The 20700-nt window shown below is 36.5% G+C and overlaps 1 protein-coding gene across 1 annotated transcript in view; it reads left to right on the top strand.

Moving 5' to 3' along the window:
• LOC141438310 (uncharacterized) overlaps positions 1-20700 on the top strand; it is a gene marked incomplete in the record, with an annotated part of 83106 nt that overhangs the window by 56411 nt on the left and 5995 nt on the right.

The raw sequence follows: 20700 nt of genomic DNA, 5'->3' as shown, positions 1-20700 counted from the left end.
TTTCTGAGTCTTTAAGTTTCTGATTTATGCAAATAAAGAAGGCAGACTGACATCAAAGTGATCCTACAAAAGGTCGGTTTATTCCGTTTGAGACACTGAATCGTAATAAATAGACGGGCCGAGCCAGCAAAATCTAATGAAATGAATATTCAATAGCGCCTTCTGTATCTCCCCATGAACTTGACCGTAAACTACAGGTATGTAACCTCATGTTTTATTAGTTTGCCTTATCTTGACTAGCATTTTATGAGCTAACACAATAACTACGGTCATTATATTCCTAATTTAACTTCCTTTTCTCTTTAAATAAATTTAACAGTCAGTTTACGAGTAAATTACAATTCCAACGCCCTCGTTTGCATAGCATATACATACATAATATGTATTATTAGTTTGACTTCCTTACCGTAACGTTGGGCTACTTTGACCCAATGGAGGGTAACTTTGCCCATATGAAAACCACAAATAGACTGGTCTAATAAACACGCAGCTACAACCGACCATATGGCAATGTGCCATAATTTTAATGCAATAATTAAACCTGGATCTCAGTGGCCAAAGTTACCTTTCAGGGCCAAAGTAACCCGACTTAATGAACTATCAAACTAGAAATAAGTTTTGGTAAAAATTTCATTTTTAATACAAGCTTTTTTTGCTGACTGCAGTGTTTGTCGACTTTACTTGCATTGTCACCCAAGCATAACAAATTTCAAGTCGATAATGGCATATTGTAGACTCGTACAATAATAATAGGGCGCCTTCGGCGCTATACACGCCAAGCAGTTAAAACTCGCTGCGCGCGCGCAGCGCCATCGTTGCGCGCTCGCCCTCGCTTTCAACTCGCCCACAGCTCGCTTGTGTGATAAGGCCCTGAGACAAGAACATCGCAATTTTCATTTGTCACTTAATTTTCCAAAGCTGCTCTTGGTTTGTATACATAAGTCCTTTGCAATGTACTTTTAATTTCCTCTCGCTTCAACAGTAATGTAATTCTTAAATAATAATAATATCGCCGGCGTTCTATTTGACAAAAACATATTTATCGTACCGGGATCATGTTTTGTATATTCGGTCGTTCTTGCGTAAACAAACAATGCCAACATATTCATCGAAATACTTTCAAGAAAATTGAACCCTTGTTCGGGAATAAATTAAGTGTAAATAGAAACAGCGGGTTAGCGGGACCCAATTACTGTAACAATCACACTCCTGCTTTCCTAGAGTGGATAAAGTCAGAACTTTAAAAGTGTTAAAAATTGAGATCTTAATTTAATTAGTACTCGGAATGACGATGGATGGCCAAGTGGTTAGAGAACCTGACTACGGAGCTTGAGGTCCCGGGGTCGATCCCCGGCCGGGGCAGATATTTGTATGAATAATACGAATGTTTGTTCTCGGGTCTTGGATGTTTAATTTGTATTTAAGTCATTTTATGTATGTATTTATCTATATAAATATGTTTATCCGTTGCCTAGTATCCATAGTACAAGCTTTGCTTAGTTTGGGACTAAGTCAATTGGTTTGGTGCCAAGTTTCCCATGATATTTATTTATTTGATAGTAGTAGTAGACCTAGTGGTTTGACCTATAACCTCTCAAGCAGAGGGTCGCGGGTTCCAGCCCGAGCTCGTAATTGTGAGTGTTTCGCCGCGGAATTTACGCTGAACCACCTCTCATCAATATGTTCTTGTCAAATTTCTTCTTCTCATAGAGATAACATACTCAAACTCTTGCATGAATATTTTATTCCATAAACTAGGATAATACCTTCGTTCCATCCCTGTGGATATCTGGGTTACCACCCAAATGCGCATAAGTTATTTCTAGCTAGATATGTGTATAGTAAAACGTGGACTCAGTGCGTCATCTCTTACACTTGACGACAGCATATCTAAAATAGTTATTTGTGTCACAAGGGAGCAAAATGGTGTATTTACGGCGAGGGCGTACATTGAATCCAGAATGTAGCGAAGGATTCTACAATTGAATCCTGAGCGTAGTGAGGGATTCTAAAGTAGAATTCTGAGCGTAATGAGGGATTCAAGTGTTAACGCCCAAGATGAAAATAATTTTGCTCCCGAGTCGCTCATACAACTTTTCACACCGAGCATTAAGAAACATGAAAAAAAAACTATATATTATTAAAGAACAACCAGCATAGAAAATGGCGTGGCTTTCCAATTATCAACTTCAAAAATGGCATTTGCAATAAAACATTTAGAAAAGCCTTGAACAGAAAAATTGCACTTTGCTCCCCCTCGTCAGGGAGGAAAAGTTACTTTTCTGAAGGAGAGGTGTGAAAAAAATATTGTTGTTTTCAAAGAAATCACTGCCCTATGTCAGTCACTTATATTATGTGTCTGTCTGTCTGTTTGTCTATCTGTCGTCTGTCACACAGGTTTTAAAGCCGGTTGGAGCTACAATCTTCAAAAAAAATCTACTAACAATACTGAATTGAAAAGCTCGCTTTTGTTATTTCTAAAACCGAGCATAACACTTAGCGGCGGGTCGAAATAAAAAAAAAACTAGTAGGTCACTTAGCATGTCACGACTTCATGCCAGCATAATAATCGCAATGCACCTTGTCGCATCGCTTAGCGCATTGCTGTGCATCTGTTGATTAAAGTTTTTAGTACACTCGTGTTAAGTTAACTAGCAATGCTAAACTAGGTTAGGGTGTGTGAGAATAGAATGGTTTGTTGAATCCTAACCAATATTATTAATGAGAATGTTAGTATGTTTGTTTGATACACTTAACGACGATGACGTAATTTGATATGAACATAGTTGGAGACCCTGCGGATAGGATAAACGAATTTTTCGCAGACGAGCTCGTGGGAAATAGATAGTTACTTTATAATTGCTGCAATAATATAAATGCCAATAAAAAACAAAACTTGTAAAAAAAAAACAAGTCTCGCAACTCAGTTCTCTTACCGTAAAAAGTTGTGAGAGCCATGTAATACCCAAGTCAGTTAATTTATTCAGTCCCTACTTAAGGATCCTTCTGTCTTAAGTTATTTATTACGTAGGTAATTAGCTAACCTAACAACATCTTATGGTGACCATATCAATATAAAATAAAATATGTATCTCACAAGTAATACATATTAAATTCGATTCAGGCTTCTAGTTTTATCCACAACGAAGGTGTCGAACTTCTATCTAGCCCCTGGTCGGGGTTAGATTTAATCATAATTTAATTGTAGCAAGGGTGACCAGCCGATCGATTGCGATCAACATCGATAGCAGCTAAGGGTCCAGTCGATCGAAGCTTGGCAAGAAAGTGCATGTTTATAAACACAACCAGCTTTATCCCGCGCCTTGATTCTCGTGCTCTATGCTTTTATTTTAATTGTTTGTTATTACGACTACCACATACGTAACGACTACACATTCTGTAAAATTTCCAGGAGTCGACCTTTTACGTTTTTTTTTCGACTGGATGGCAAACGAGCAAGTGGGTCTCCTGATGGTAAGAGATCACCACCGCCCATAAACATCTGCAACACCAGGGGTATTGCAGATGCGTTGCCAACCTAGAGGCCTAAGATGGGATACCTCAAGCGCCAGTAATTTCACCGGCTGTCTTACTCTCCACGCCGAAACACAACAGTGCAAGCACTGCTGCTTCACGGCAGGATTAGCGAGCATGATGGTGGTAGCAATCCGGGCGGACCTTGCACAAGGTCCTACCACCAGAACAAACCCTAACAAACCCTGGCAAGACATTATTTACATTATAATTGTACTTTGATTGTAATTCTTAGTTAAAAGTCTTAGAGCAACACGGGCTTCCTACCGGAAAAGCCCGTGTTGCTCTTAAAATGCATCGTTAATTTTATTACTCTATACTTGGGCATTAAAACTTTTAATATTGTTATAAAGTGAGGTTTAAATTGGGGTAAAGGTTTCAAACTGTAAAGGGATTGGGGTTTAATTTGGGACCACAACATCCTACGTGACGATAAAAGGATTCCCATCTTGCTAAACGTCGCATTTCATCTCAGTTTGGAGCAACTTTATTGTTTAATAAAGGCAGGGAATTTATATAGCAAATGCCATATTTAACGGCGTATTCGCGTATATTGTGTTTTATGATATAGGGTGGCAAACAAATACTCGTAACTCCAGAGGAATGCAGATGCGTGGCCGGTCTAGAGGGTTAAGGTGAACTACCTGATGTGATGTGTCAGTACCTAATTTCAACGGCTGTTATTGGGACACAGCAGTAAAAGTACTGCTGCTCAGATTCCCTTTGGTGGATTACTCGCGGTAGTTCTTTTGGTTCCTTTCTTTTTTTTTATTCTGCCAAAGGAACTACTGCGAAGAAATCCCCTTAGGGAGTGTAGGTTCATCTTACTGACTGCGCCATGTACCTAAAGTTAGCACGCGTGCGAGCAATAAAACCAACAGATGATCGTTGACTGGTTTATATTTTCAGATGCATTCCTTATATCTACCCTACATGTTTAACTATCCACATGCGCATGTGTATTATAATAGTATTGATAATTTGTGGCTAAGGTGGTGGTCCAGACATCAGACATTTAATCATAAACCCCCACTCAACCGCCACTTTTGGTTAAGTTTATTATCAGATTCCTAATAATAAGTGTCATTAACAATAAGTGTCATTACGAGTATCCTCGAATACGAGTATACTTAAAAAAAATGTTTTTGCTACTTATTTATATCAAAATTATTTACTTGTCGATGTACAAATAGATACAAGTACATATCTAACGTACCTTCTCTAATGTCAATAATGTAATGAACGAATGATCTGTTAAATGTGACATTCATCAATGTGTCACCGCAATCGTTAAGTTACCAACGTCACTGACGTCTTCATCGTAAACTACGGTTGTAACGCAAAATCCGTAGTTAATAAAATGTATACCCATACTCAGAGACTTTAATTAACACTGTGAAGATAAAATTTCTGAATACGTCAGAAGTGTCTACGCAACCATCACCAAGTATTTGTCGTAAAAACGGGTATGACTTAGAATATTTCTCGCTGAAACTTCTCAAGATTATATCTTGAGATTAAAAGTATCATAATATCCGTCCAAGGTTATGATCTATGTATGTCACGATCTATCTAGCAAAATGTAAACTGTGTGTGAGTCAAGAGACTTGGAAACTTTTACGTTTGTGTTAGTAAATAATCAAGGTACCATCGCTTAGAATTAGTGTCTCATACACACTGTTACCTAGTTCATCATCATCATTATACTAATTTACGTAAATAACATTTTAAGATGCATCTTTAGTAATCTTTTTAACAATAATTTTAGCAGCATTCGTTAAGCCGGGATAGAGTCTTAACTCGTCGAAAATCTCAACCATCCACACACTCAAATCAAGATCTGCAATGCAAATGTGAGCAAATTTGCATTTGTATCCCCTAATTGCTCGCTACTCTAGCACAGTAAATATATAGCTTATATATTTACTGTGACTCTAGTCTGCTCACTCGGATGGTAATATTTGCATGGCTATCGAGCAAACTCCGTAAAAACAATATGTCTGTGCTCAAGCTAAAAGCATTGGATCAGGTGAAAGGAACTGTAGCTAATAATCTTTGTTAAATATTCAAACTGCATAGAAGATCTCCAAATCCGTTAATTTTTGCTTTTTCACACTCCTCTTGCTGTAGTTTTATAATTTTCTTTGCGCTCCAAAACCAATCTACTGTATAATCACTTTTATATTTTAAAACTCAGACCACGGTGACATCTGTCAGAACTCTGCCAAACTTCTGACCGAAATTTAAACTGAAACCGAAACGAGATTTTTGATTGAAAGTGGCTGAACTTGAAACCTAACAGGTTGGAACAGTGATTTATTCTTGTTCCTACTATAAAATATTCAGAACCAAGCTTCTGAAATTTTGATAATTTCAATCACATTTACATTAATGTGATCAAAAACTTGAAAAGCTTTAATACTTGAGACATATTGTTTTAGACGACCAGATGGCCTAGTGGTTAGAGAACCTGACTACGAAGCTTGAGGTCCCGGGTTCGATTCCCGTGTCGGGGCAGATATTTGTATGAAAAATACGAATGTTTCGTCCCATCCGACGAATAAAGTCACTTCTGCAAAATTGTTACTTTTCACTAGGGGCATTTGAATTTTCGCTTAGTTTAATTTGATTATAGCTTTGTAAGTAATAGGAATTCGTCAATGCAATTAAGTATAGTTTTTACTAGAGTTGTCAGGATTACTTTTTAGTAGCAATCTTTTTTAAATGTTAAGGCTTTCAAGGAATTCTGGGTCTTAAAGTAATATGTAATTGTTTTCGTGGGAACGCACAGCCAAAAATTCGGTGTTAAGATAATATAGAACTATCTTTGTCGGAGTTTGACTTTGTGAACCGAGGTCTATAGGCATATGAAACTTTATTCCTCGGATATTTTGATAATTTTTTCAACAACATGTGACTATCTATCTATCTTCTACGCCGTTAGCAATAGAGTCATGTTCAGATATTTTTTATCAAATTTTTGCTCACATGTTTATGAACTCGACTGTACGTGATTATTCGCAATGACGAAATAAATAATAATTAATGCTTATTACAAACGACATTGCCCATTAGGTACTCACAATATGACACTTGTTCCTTGTGCTTGTTTGTTATGATCGCACATGAAAATTATATAAAAAGTTTTAAAAGTAATGTATTTCATCATCATCGTGATCATCACATCCGCAGGATGTCCACTCTTGGACATAGGCCTCCCCCATAGCCCTCTAGTTGCATCCACCGCGAACCCGCCGCTTTAACTAGGTCATCCTTCCATCTCATTGGATCTTTTCGGCCCCAACAGCCATACGTTCTCCATCCTATATGGCCTGCCTATTGCCACGACTTCAACGAGCTAATTTGTTTGGCCATGTCGATAATGGTGACCCTTGTTCTTCTACATATCTCCTCATTTCTAATTCGATCTCGTAGAGAAATCCCGAGCATAGCTCTCTCCATAGCTCGCTGAGCAACTCTGAGCCTATTTATAAGGGCTATAGTGAAGCACCACGTCTCCGATCCATATGTATTGTCATCACTGGCAACACACATTGGTTTAAAAAGACTTTCGTCTTAAGGCACTGAGGAATTTTGAACGAAAAGACATTGCTGAGTTTTCCAAACGGTGCCCATCTGTGTTGGATTCGACGATTGGTCAATCTTCTCGAAGTTGAACTTACCTAATTTGATGGTTTTTCCTATGTATACATATGCGTCTACAACTTCAAGAACCGAATTCTCAACCAAAATAGGAGTAGACACCTGTTCTTGACACTCGATCGATTGAGGTTTTCGAGTAGCGTACTGAGTTCTTCCATCGACTTTGCCATAACCACGATATCGTCGGCAAACCGAAGGTGAGTGATGTATTCGCCGATGAGAACTAGGTTCCATTCCAGAAGCTTGAAGGCGTCTTCGAAAGCGGCAGTAAACAGTTTCAGAGATATGACATCTACGTATCTTACGCCTGTTTTCAAAGGAATCGCATTCGAATTCTGTTCCTGTACTCGGACCAACATAGTGGCGTTGTTATACAAACACTTTAACACTTTGATATACCAATAGTCAACGGTATCGCTGGAGAAACTCAAGCACCGCTCACGTGTTTCGACCGAATTAAAGGCTTTCTCGTAATCCACAAACGCTAGACATAGTGGCAAGTTATACTCTTCGGTATTCTGTATGACTTGCCGCAGCGTATGTATGCGGTCTACGGTACTATAAGCCTTTTTGGAACCCGGCTTGTTCAGGTGGCTGGAAGTCATCGAGCCTGCGTTCGAGACGATACTTGCGACATTATTAGAGTTAGAGTAACCGTTTCGGTATCAGAAATTTCATTTATAGGCGTCAATTCCTTTGTAGGCGATGGTTCCAATATTGGCGATGTGCCTACAGAAAGTGACGGGTTGAACGGCGACACTACTTTTTTTACCTAGATTTTACATCGCATCACGCTCTAGATCAATAGCTCGCCTTTTTTCTCCTCTCTGTGTATTTGTATTTTTATTTTTATGTGCAATAAAGAGTTTACATACATACAAACATGATTCCGTACTGTGTGATGTTTCTACATTTGCAGAAGATATGACTGGGGCATTAGTTTATTATATTATCCTCGTAAAACGTACACCGACCAGATCGGCGGCATATTGAAGAGAGGCTATATAGGTTAGAAGTACCCGAAAGCGTCGAGCATGTATGAGGAGTGATGAATGTGGATGAAGCGAGAGAACTATGTCAGAATAAAAGCGTATGGCGCTCTATTGTCTCTGCCTACCATACAGGGAATAAAGCGTCACTCATATGTATGTATGTATGATATTTTATTCCATAAAAATAAGTAGAAAATAAAATTTGAGACGTAAACGGTGTTAACTTAAATGAGTTCCGTAGAAGGTGACATATGCACAAGTGAACTCGACAACGCGTGTCTGTTCCGGCGTAAATGGTTACAAGTGCTCTTACAACTCTGAAATTCTATCTAGTTTCCATCGATTAATGGTACATAACTATATACATCGTGCTTATTAAAACTTTTTCTGATCGTGAAATCTATATAAAACTTTTATTGCTAAGATCATAATACGTTACGAATATTTTTTTTCCGGTTTATATTGATTTACTATAAATAAAGTTCTAAGAGGTAATATGCTACCTTTTACTCCGGAATCTAACGGCAGAAGCACTTAAACCGTAAAAACATAAAAACACACTCACTATTATTTTTTTAAATAGAAGAAATAGCTAATTACGTCTTTCTGAACCATGATGACTATCCTCTGTTGGACCATTTGTAATTAAATCATTAATTTCACTTGTACTTCGTTTATTCGTTGGTCTAATGCCAAGTTTATAAGTCGTCTGGAGCGACGATTCGTTTTATTAGGAGTTAAATTCATGCCCCACAAAATTAACATAAAATTATAAAGAAACCCACACCAAAGAAAACGTGCCAAAATAACATAAAGTAATAAAGCGTGTCATCTCCCGCGAAGACCGGTGACGACTGACGATAGAACCCCGCACGCGCCCCTCCGCGGGGCGAGGCGACCGGCGTGTAAAGTTCTATCGAGATGTATAACTTTCTACGTCGAGCTCATATCACATGGAACTTTTTTAGGGGTTGAAATCTCAAAAAGTACTTGGATTTGAGAAATAATTGATATACAGAAATGAAGCTGGAGAATAGCTTAATAAAACAAAACAATAAAATCAATTTGGTCATTTATTATCATACAACCTTTTTCGTCGCATGGGACGGTTTGTTCTCGGGTCTTGGGTGTTTAATATGTATTTAATTATTTATCTATATCTATATAATTATATTTATCCGTTGCTTTGTACCCATAACACAAGCTTTGCTAAGCTTACTTTGGGACTAGGTCAATTGGTGTGAATTGTCCCGTGATATTTATTTATTTATTTATTGTTTTCTGCTGGGTAGGAATACTATAGCTCTTATCATTGAGCAAGCGTCATTCTAATATTCTCGTGAAATGGCACTACTATATCCTTTACTTACGGCAAAGGGCAGTTGCCTCACAGAGTTCAGTCGTGACAACTGAAATGCACAGTTAAATGAGGATTGAGGATAGAATCTTAACTGGATATTGTGTGAAGATCTTATGGCGACCGGTTTTAAAGTCCCGATTTATAACTGACATTTTATTAAATTCAATGGAATTTCTAAATTAAGATGCCGTTTTAGGGGACAGCTATTCTCTTTTAAATCATATCAATCTTAATCCGTAATCAATAGTCACTAATTTAAATTTTCGAGTGGTTGACAAAATTAATTAAATGTTCTACCAGTGTAATGTCGGCTCGGGTTACTTTGACCCAGTGGAAGGAAGGTAACTTTGGCCCATATGAAAACAACGTATCTAATAAAAAAAATGTAAGCGGTCAGCGGAAACCAACCATATGGCAATGTGCCATAACCTAAATTTAAGAATAAAATCAGGGGCCACATTGTCTAACACACTCGGGATCAAATATCAATAGTTTACATCACTTCTTTCTATCATACGGTATAAGATGATTGAAGAAAGAGATGGTGAATGCGATCGCGGACGTCAGCGCGTTAGACAAATACGGTCTCTGATCATATGTCAACATAATGGCTCCTGAACCAAGTTAATCAAAATGGGCAAAGTTACCCTTCAGGGCCAAAGTCTACTTGTAGGGTCAGCATCAAAAGTAGATGCACTTTTGTACTTCGTCGTTTTACAGCCTCGTACGCCGTACAAGATTGACAAATGTGTAAATGCGACAGAGTGAAGCGCCAAAGTTCGCATACTCTTCGCTAGTCATACCGTAATTTTTGGCCGAATCATCGTTTTTTCCCACTGAAACGTTACATTATTCTGAAATTTTTAAATGGTCACCTGTAGAAAACTATAGGTTAGGTTAGGTTTGGTTTATAACAATGAGGGCTGAGGGCTGAGTAGCGTGAGGTCTCCGAAATGTCAAATCTCATAGTTTTTGGGTGAGCAACGCGGGTTTATTTATAATTAGAATAATTTTGTGAATATTTTGCAATACCTGAAATTAATTATGGCAAATATGCGTTCGTAATAACAGACTTTGAAAGCCATACTTAAAAACCTCACGCAACAGTGCGCCATCTAGTGAGACAAAAAACGATAGCCCTCATTCTGAACAATTATTGGATTCAGAGAAAAAAGGGTTATGACAAACGATCATTCTGACAACTCTTTAAGTCAGGCAAAATCATACACAAGCTATCAATCCGAATCGAAAGCTACAATACATTGATACTTTTAGTGATTCAAAGACCGTAGTTATTAAATCACATTTACTCGAAAGTGTATAAATAAAACTGCGACAGTCAGGATCAATAGTAGCGAGTCACTTTTTTACTCTGTCGCGGGTCCATATTTATACACTTTCGAGTAAATATGATTTAATAACTACGGTCTTTGAATCACTAAAAGTATCAATGTATTGTAGCTTTCGATTCGGATTGATAGCTTTTGTGTATAATTTTGCCTGACTTAAAGAGATAGTTGGAAAAGATGAGTCTATGTGAAAGTCTGAGCTATTATTAAGCTATTCACTTCACACTTTAAATACTTTATTACTGGCATATTAATAAAAGATACCTAGTTAATTTACGTTTTTTGATTAAAAATCTTTTTGTAAAAGTTAACGTCTGTGAAAAAGTTAAGGCTAATTAACGCTTTTCATCTTTAGAATTTATCTCAAATAAATTATAGCAAAAGCTTCAAGACGAACACAAAGTACTAATGAGACTGGACTTAAAATATTGTTTTGAAAGCTTAGAAAAAATGTAAATACCTAATATATTTTTTGCTCTACTAACTCAAACCCGTGGCTGAAGTGCAAATTACGAGTGTACTTAGTAATCAAGTACAATTACTGAGTTAGCAAAATTTAATTATTTTTTAATAAGTAAGGTGTTTTAAAATAAATGCAGTAGCTAAACTAACACAAAATAAGAAAGACTGTTGTGGTGTTCTGAGGTTTTAGGTACATTCATGAACATCTTGTATAATTGATTGATTTAGACTTTGTGGAGATCGATATCAATGAACTCATCTGCTGCCAACCATACCGCACCTACATCTGTGCGACACATATATGTTAACAGCAAAACCAGCCTTCCTCCTCTTCCAAATAAAACAATACATATGTCAATCAGGCCCAACTATCCCTCACAAAATGCTAATGCGTTTCGACTTGTACGAGTTCGTCCTCAAAGCTATAAACTTTACTTTGCACGGTGCACGGTTGACAGCGGAGAAGCAAATCAAAAATATGGTAGGTCATAAAACTCCATGCAATTTTGGGACTGCAAGCAAAGTGCAATATTCAGTTTTATAGGACAAACTATTAACCTTGACTCATATTATATACATAGAATAGCACTTTTATCGTATTCCTTTTGACTCACCGGTTTAACCGAGTTAAGTAATGTAAGGTTTCGCTTACGACAGCTCAGTAAAGGCTTCACTGTTTGTATTGGGGTTATTATCTATTTAGCCCCACACTTGCGTAATAGAATATTGTTTTACTTAAAGGTGAGTGCAATTAAAACGTGGAGGGGGAGGTACAGTGAAAAAAACTAAATCACGTACCAGGCTGGAATCTTTGTGCTACTTACGTCGTGTTAAAATCCCATATTGATTTAGGCAAAGGTTCTACTCTGGCACGTGAATGTTTCCTCAACTATACCATAAAAAAAGTTTTCACTTTATGGACGTGCTTAAAGTATTATATTACTCACGCAAAATTACGGCCTTCTAGCACCATAGATAGAGTCATTCACGATGACGCGTGCCGTGGTTCTTAATACAATGTCATCAATGTCTAATTTTGACAAAATCACGCGTCTTCGTGGATGTCACTAGGTATAACAATCTAAGCTAAGCAGCGAACGGACGGATGGACGGAAACGTTAAAGGCTCCTTGTAACACTACAAGGCCCTAAAAAATCTTGTGAATTTAGTTTATGAATGCGAATACTCGCGAAAAAATCTCATGACTTTTAAATTTCCCATTGTATATTAATCTAAGTCCTTTGTTCAAGTTAAATGAACAATTTAGTAAAGTTCAATCTCCTGAATTAATATAAAAATAACTTACTTTCTTGGGCAAAAAATTAAATTGTTAAACATTATGAGAATTTGGAGAAGTTCGAAGCTGTACGTAAAGTGCGATTTTGAAACGAGCTAATAATAGTACATTAGAGGTGAGTTCAAGGTGGCGTAATCTGCAAGAAGTGCGTTAGTTGATTACTTTTATTGATCGAAACTCAAGGCTGTTGTTCATTTTATTTTCCTTTTAAGTGATTGGTTCTAAGATTAAAGGTTTTTCACTGTATTTTGTCTTAAAATAAAAAGTTATTTTCAGAATTCTTTACTTACCTGAAAAGGAAAAATACCTTGTGTCATCTCTTCATTGTTCGACTGTCTGTTGGTCATCTATTTATGAAACCAAAACACTTTTTGTCAATAACACGTGGAGGACAGTATCTACACACCAAACTTCATCCAAATCCGTCCAGCCATTTTAATGGCTGCAAGGTGCAAAGGAGTAACAAACCCAACACTCACGCCACCGCTCACAAAGTTTCGCATTTATAATATACTCACCGTTACCCGCGACTTCGTCCGCGTAAATTTCGGTTTTCACTGTCCCACGGGAACTATGCAATTTTCCGGGATAAACTATTCTATGTCCTTCCCCGGGACTCAAACTATCTGTATACCGAATTTCATGTAAATCGGTTCAGCGGCTTAGACGTGATGAAGTAACAAACAAACAAACAGACTTACAAACTTTCGCATTCATTATATTAGTGGGATATATTTATTAGTGTGACGTAGGATTAAAATCAATTTGTAGCAATGTTTATTTCGATACTTGACCTGGGTACTAACCCAGTATCCACTATTATGTATCATCATATATTATGATTTAGTGCTTAGAATAGAATACGATAGAACCAATATTCTTTTTTATGGCAAACCCCCCCCCCCCAAATAAAAAATGATAGGCGAGTTGTCGTTCATTGTGGCGTTCTAAGGGGGAGGCCTTTGTCCAGCAGTGGACGTCTTCGGGCTGATGATGATGATGATGATGAATATTCTTTTGTGTTAGAACAATAAAATTGTACCGACAATGTAATGAAACGATCTATTGTATTACTTTATATTTATAATGTTTGCCTCGTAAATTATATTCAATTCGGTGCACAGGTATAATGTGCTGAATGATCTCGAGAATAACCAGGGTTATACGGGATAATTATCAACATTAATTAAAATACAATACAATGACTCTTTATTGAACACCAACACAGTAAGCGGTACAGAAAACACAGGTATATACATAGAGATTTTCTGAGGTAAGCAATAGGCGGCCTTATCGCTTCAGAGCGATCTCTTCCAGGCAATTATTACGATAATTACGGACTAATAATTATCAATTATAATAACGTCCATCCATATTTGCGAGTAATGTTATACGTAGTCTTTAGCTTATATTCTAGAGCGGGTAATACAGTGCATACTATTTCGGCGTCACGTCGATTATGTGTTATCCGAACATGATAAATTAAGTTCACTACTTGTGATATTATTGGGTAGTAACCGGATAATTATTCTGATAATTATCAGATAATAATTAATGATCATGGTTATATTGATAATTTCCGACCCTGAGAAACAGGCAAGTGCAATAATATGTATCCATTCGAACCACTCAAAAATATGTTTTTTAAAAGGTTAGATAAGTCCATATCTTTGTACTCGACTGTACACATAGGCCACTATTCTTTATTCCAACATTCGGCAGCAGTCGGGTTGACTTGATATTTGGTATACATGTGTAAGTTCAATGACAAGACAAGTCAAAAATAAGTACAGATAACAAAAAAACTTATTCTAAAAATGTGATTGTAGTATCATGATGATGATAGTGAATTAGTGATGAACACATAAGTACCTACTCCATTGATTAAGTATACCTACGGCCGTGCTCTCTACTTTAATTCAACGCTTCAATTTAAAATCCAATTCGACTGTGCAAAGCAGGCAATTACGACTCCCACCCATCTTACAATTAGGTAGGTACCAATCTTCTCTCAGACTCTAGAACTTTTCGCCGTTTGAAATCTTCAAACTACGAAAACTTTAAATAAAATAAAGAACATTAAATGTAAAGGAATGACGACTAAAAGGAGATTTTTGAATTCGCGAGGAACGGTTTTGAAGGATCATGGCAATAAGTAGTTATCGACAAGATTGCGACGAAATTGAATTGGACGTGTGAAGTTTTGAATCCACACTGGCCCCGCATGGGAACTACGGCCCAACCGCTCTCATTCTTAGAGGAGACCTGTGCCCTGCAGTGGTATGTATTTAGGGCGAAACGTCGCAATTCCGACTGGAACTTAACCGATTTTTCCTTCAAGTAAGAAAGAACCACTGCAAATTACTCTTGTTTCCCGCTGTCGCAAATAAGAGTCCCAGTTAATTGTTTTTCTATTGTAACTTTAGCGTTCCGTATCCGAAGGTTGACAAACGGTACTCTATTATTTGTCGCTACACTGTCCGCCCGTCTGCCTGCTTGTCACGCAGCTGTCTCTCAACAACCGTAATGATGCTACAACAGCAAATAATAAAAGATAAATTAAATTACTAATTAAGCGCATGTCCGGTTTGCACATGGCCGGTTTTTACCTGACTAACGTAACGACACATATGATCCAACTTGAACTTGATCTCTCACTCATGCAAATTATCCCAAAGGTGAACGTGACCACACGAAATAACGTTTGAACACTGACTCACGTATAGATGCGCGCTGCGATGTGTTGTACACATTTTACTGCATCACGCTGCACTTTTGATGCAATAAAGTTACTTTTTTTGGACTTGAAGAGCATATCCATAATTTATAATTCTCAAAAAATCCTCTAAGAAAACATGTCCGTGGAAGCTATGCGCGTTGTCCGTAGGTTTGTATGAAAGAGCAACCCCCTTAAACTATAGTCATAACGCTGGGTACTTACACGTAATGTGACAGAACAGATGAGTAACTACCCGGGTAAGCTCGAGTAACTCGGCTGTAGGTTGTTCTAAGAAATATCGTCGAAGTTCGCCTCGTTTCCTTTGTTTATGGGAGAAAATTATACAAATCTTAACTGAATTGACGCCCGTGTAATTGGGTAGGTTCTTGAGTAAAAAAATAAATATTTTATATAGTCCGTCAGTTCTAGATAATCAGAATATATTGGACACGTATTTTTTCTTTTGTCAGTAGAATAAAAAATAACATTACAAAACAAATTCAGTGACTTTTAAAAATTATGGAGTTTTCGATTTTTCATTTTTCATACATATTAAATTTCTAAGTATGATTTTTTTTTTCAATGTAAATAAAACCATAAGTTCGCAAAAATAATAATAATAAAGTACATAAATGTTCGAAATCCTAGAGCCCCATTCACATCGTCTGTCACGAAACAAACATCAAAAACTTTGCTTAAACAACTTGGAAATGGCTTTAAAATTTAATAGAAATAAAAAAAAGCTATTTTTTTAAGTCACTGATAATATCTTTCAGTTTGACGAGTACGATCCTATGTTTGTTTCCTAGTTGCTCATGTTAAAGGCCTCACCCAGTATGTCAAACTCACACAGGTCCAGCTGCTACAAACATCTGACACCACATCATAATGTTTTCAGTATCAGAGTTCGAGGGTTGTGTGGTAACACCCAATAACTCGATCTAATAATTCGAAAAAACTTCGAATTTAAACTTCTACATACATAGACTATTCTTCTTTCAACAGTGAATTATTTTAACTTATCGGGTTACCACGCAACCCTTCTGCCGTAAAAAGAACATTGCGTTTGCCTTCTTTGTCTTTTTACATGGTTCTATTCTAATACTCTTTACACGTCGTCCAGCTAAGTAAATAAGGTACGCACACAGGCACGTTAAATAATTACGTACCGCACAATAAGCCCAAGGTCCCTGGCGCACGGTTGACCGCGGAGGTAATTAAGTTTGGCCCTAATATTAGCCGGTGGAAACCCTACGAGAATATCGAGAGTTAAAAGACTGTTGCATGTTGGTTAAATCTCAAATATAACCGTCTCTCTCTATAAATATAGCGCTCTCATTCTGAGAGGAGTCCTGTACAGTACTGTACAGTAGTGGGATGTATAATGTATATAGGCTTGGATGATTATGATGATGATGAAGAGGCAATGGCCGTGTGGATCCTAGAGATAGTTTATTTGTGTTTGTAATATTTTAATCATTTTATTATCAAATACTTGGGTCCTTTTTCACCACACTTACCTTCACTTCCTTTTGTATTTTTGCGTTTAATTGAAAAGCTTGCATTTAGCAATGTCAGTAAAAAAAGTTCGAATTCGAGAGTTTTTCATAGGATGCGCAGGTTGAAGTGGCACCTCTCCTTTTAAACCAGTACGACACGGACAATAATCAAAAAACCCGACTGCCTTAAAAACTAAAAGGAAGAAAATAAGTCTAGTGGTCTAGAACTCTGTCAAGTAGCTAATTTAAAGTTCAACAGTCGGGACCCATTACCAAGATTTTTTCAGCTGGTCACGATTTGAATGAGTCCCGACTGTTGAACTTTAAATTAGCTACTTGACAGAGTTCTAGACCACTTCACTTATTTTCTTCCTTTTAGTTTTTAAGGCAAACGTTTTTTTTAATTTAATATTTTATTTTATACTTTTTGATATTTCTGTGAAAATTGTATGTTAAAAGTATTATAAACCATATATATCTAGAATACCCTAATTATGAGCTAGCATTTGATACTTTCCCATATTGTTACAACACAAGATATTTTCTTTTATTCCTCCGCCGTATTTTTTTTTTCGCAGACGCCATATTGAAATATTATATACCCTATGTCACTCCGACAGTTATGAAGAATTGATACCTCATATGTTAAAATCCGTCCAACCGTTTAGGCTGCAGTGAGAACCAAAGAAATGGGCATACATACATACGCTCGAAAAACATAACCCTCCTTCAGGCAGTCGAGTAAAAAGCCGACATCTGTTCTAATTTAAGTCCAGTTTGTCGCCCTGTAGTAATTAATAAAAACCCCGTCAAAGTTTCTATTAACCACACATACATGATATTTTAGTTTGACCCCAGATCCTTTCCTTTTCCAACTTTGAGTACAGCTACAACAATGAATAGCACATCTATAGCACGTACACTCTCGACATATGAGAAGTTGAGATATATGTATACTTACCTAGTTCCTTTCAATCCCTGGCACAATTTGCCGAAGGATGAATAAAGCTATGCCGAGTGAGTTTTTTTCAAACGTTTCAAGCAAAAAAGGCCGCTATGTTTGCGCAAAACAAGTGAATAATTCTGACATTACGTACCTAAAATACGGAAAGATATTAATTCGTGTACATTTACGTACCCTTTTAGGCGTCAGAACGAATTAATGTATACCTATTTGGTTTAGAACCATCAGATGTAGATTACTTTCGGGCCCCTATTTGTAAAATGTGTTTAATTTAAACGTTTCTTGTTCCTGAAGCTGTAAGTATCTCGTTCTATGATAAAAACGAAGCATATTTTTAGAAATTCAATTATCGTTTTAAAACTTTTCCAAGAAGTTATTTCTTCGCAATTATCAAATTGCTGTTTGACTTTGGCCTTTTCAAAGTACGTTTTTTGTTATTGTTTTTGAAAGTATTTGGCGAGCCATTTCCACTGAAGAAGATAAGTCACGTTTGTGCTGTAAATTATTTATTCTAATTAAATTTGAAGTACCAAGAAAAATCTCTTTTACGTGGAAAGCACTAAAAAATATTACTTTAATATTTTACTGAGTTTACTCCAGGTCGTGCTAGTAAATAATTTATTAAACCGTATAAAAAAATTGTGTCAAATGTACTTTCGGTCATATAAACATTCGACGTTTTAATATATCGATTCGTTCGATATTTAATTTTACTATACTTACCTGTCTATTCGTATATTTGTTTAAGTATATGCCTCTATCTATATGTAAGTATTTATATTTAAAAAAAGTTTTAACACACGCATAAGATAAATAAGAACCAGCTCAAGCATGATATCCATTGCTTATATCCATTCGATTAGAATAAAACATTCAAATATTACAAAAAACTGTATAGCTGGCAAAAAACTAGCAGTCATTGGAACGTGAAACCCGTTTGTTGCCTGCGTTTTGATACATAACTTTTTTTGAACTAATGGATTAGAAATCAAATAATGGTTATTGATACAAAATACGATCATTATTTTCTATTTTACATTCTCATCCGAGTAACGCACACCGAAGCTAACAAACACCGGTTATTTATCCATTACTGGTGTCTTAAACGTCGATATTGGCGGAATCGTCTATAGTATCGATGGAGCGTATTTTCAAACATTGAATTGGATCGATGATTATTTTACAATGAAAGTGATTAAGCTGATCTAAGCCTTAGTAGTCTATTAGTTTGCTTGGTAGTCTCTTAAGCAGAGAATCGTGGGTTGAACCCACTCACAATCCGGGCAAACCTCTGAGTTCTTCGAAATTCACGTGCGAAATTATTTTTGACATTTACCACGACGTTTACGGTGAAGGAGAGCATCCTGAGAACGTGCTCAAACCTGCGAAGCAATTTTATGGAGTGTGTGAAGTTCCCAATCCGCACTGGGCCCGCGTGGGAACGACAGCCCAAGCCCTCTCATTCTGAGGGACGTATATAGGCTATGATGATGACGAGCTAAATATACAGGGTGTAATTTTAAACGTGGTCCAAAATTAGTGTTTCTATGTAGCTCAGTAAATGCTGGACAATATAAATGAATGAATGAAAGAATTTTTATTCAACACACACATAATAGTTACACACATAATTTACAAAAATAGTTGAAATACAAAATATTAAATAATATATAATTTTGTATATGTGAGTGAAAAGGTCCCGCCTCAGGAAATACAGTCAGTCATTTGTTGAGTGGCATAAGCAAAAGCATGCTTTTAATAGAAACGAGTGGCAGAAAGAAGAGTAAATCTTTGTTCAACAGCAGACCTTTAAAAGTAAAAAAAAAACGTACAAAGTCAAGTGAACATTCTCAATTTGCCTTATCTGTGGTAAAACTAGCTCCCGGTAATCTACTTTGGACGGCCGACCTTCCTATCTGCCCTTTTAGTGAAAAAAAGCCCCCAAATGGATATAAAATAGTTTCCTCGAGATGTAGGACTATTTATTGATTATTTTATGGACATACTTACGAATAAATAGAAAAATGTATTGGTCAATAACATTAACTTACCTTATATATAAAAACGAAAATGTGTGTGTGTGTGTGTGTGTGTGTGTGTGTGTGTGTGTGTGTGTGTGTGTGTGTGTGTGTGTGTGTGTGTGTGTGTGTGTGTATTTTAATATATTTTTTCTACGGGTTAAAACCCCCAAAATCGCATCAATTAAGTCTACGGCTATTCTTGCCTATAGGTATTATAATTAATTATTTTTAAAGTATCCTATACTACGAATAATAACATCCTATATCTGATTCTCAAAGAATCGCCATACCAAACTTCATCACAATCGGTGATCACTTTTATCATGAAAGCGTATTAAATATTTACAATATTATTTAGGATTTAACGCCCAACGACTACTTAACATCAATAAATAATTTTCCTCAACAAACTTCGTGAACATTCCTTCTTTCTTCGTGAACGTCCCTAATAACTTTACAGAATGTAAGCCCCTTCCTTTGTTTTACAAGATTTAATGCAAAGATCTTTTAAAGAATAGGGATAATACCCGCTTTCTTTTAAAGACTTTGTATCGAGAACCCTTTGTTTTTGAAACAATGGTTTTGTCGGGGATCAGACATTTTATCCTGTTTTGTTACTGTTAATCTGTTCAGTATAAAACCCTACTTAATGAACTTGGAAAATGAGAAACCTTTTTCTACTCATTTTTGTCGTTTGAATTTTCCAACATTTAAAGTTTTATCGCTAAATTTATCCAAAATCCCCGATTTCCCTTAAACATCAGTCTATCCTAACGCACAAGATCACATTTGTTTTCTCTCTAATGTCATTCTATACCGTAGATGGAAAAATGGTGAATG

The sequence above is a fragment of the Choristoneura fumiferana genome, chromosome 18 (genome assembly GCF_025370935.1).
Source record: "Choristoneura fumiferana chromosome 18, NRCan_CFum_1, whole genome shotgun sequence".
Taxonomy (NCBI): Eukaryota; Metazoa; Arthropoda; class Insecta; order Lepidoptera; family Tortricidae; genus Choristoneura; species Choristoneura fumiferana.
The sequence above is the reverse complement of the archived record's forward strand: the minus strand, read 5'-3'. Positions and strand labels throughout refer to the sequence as shown.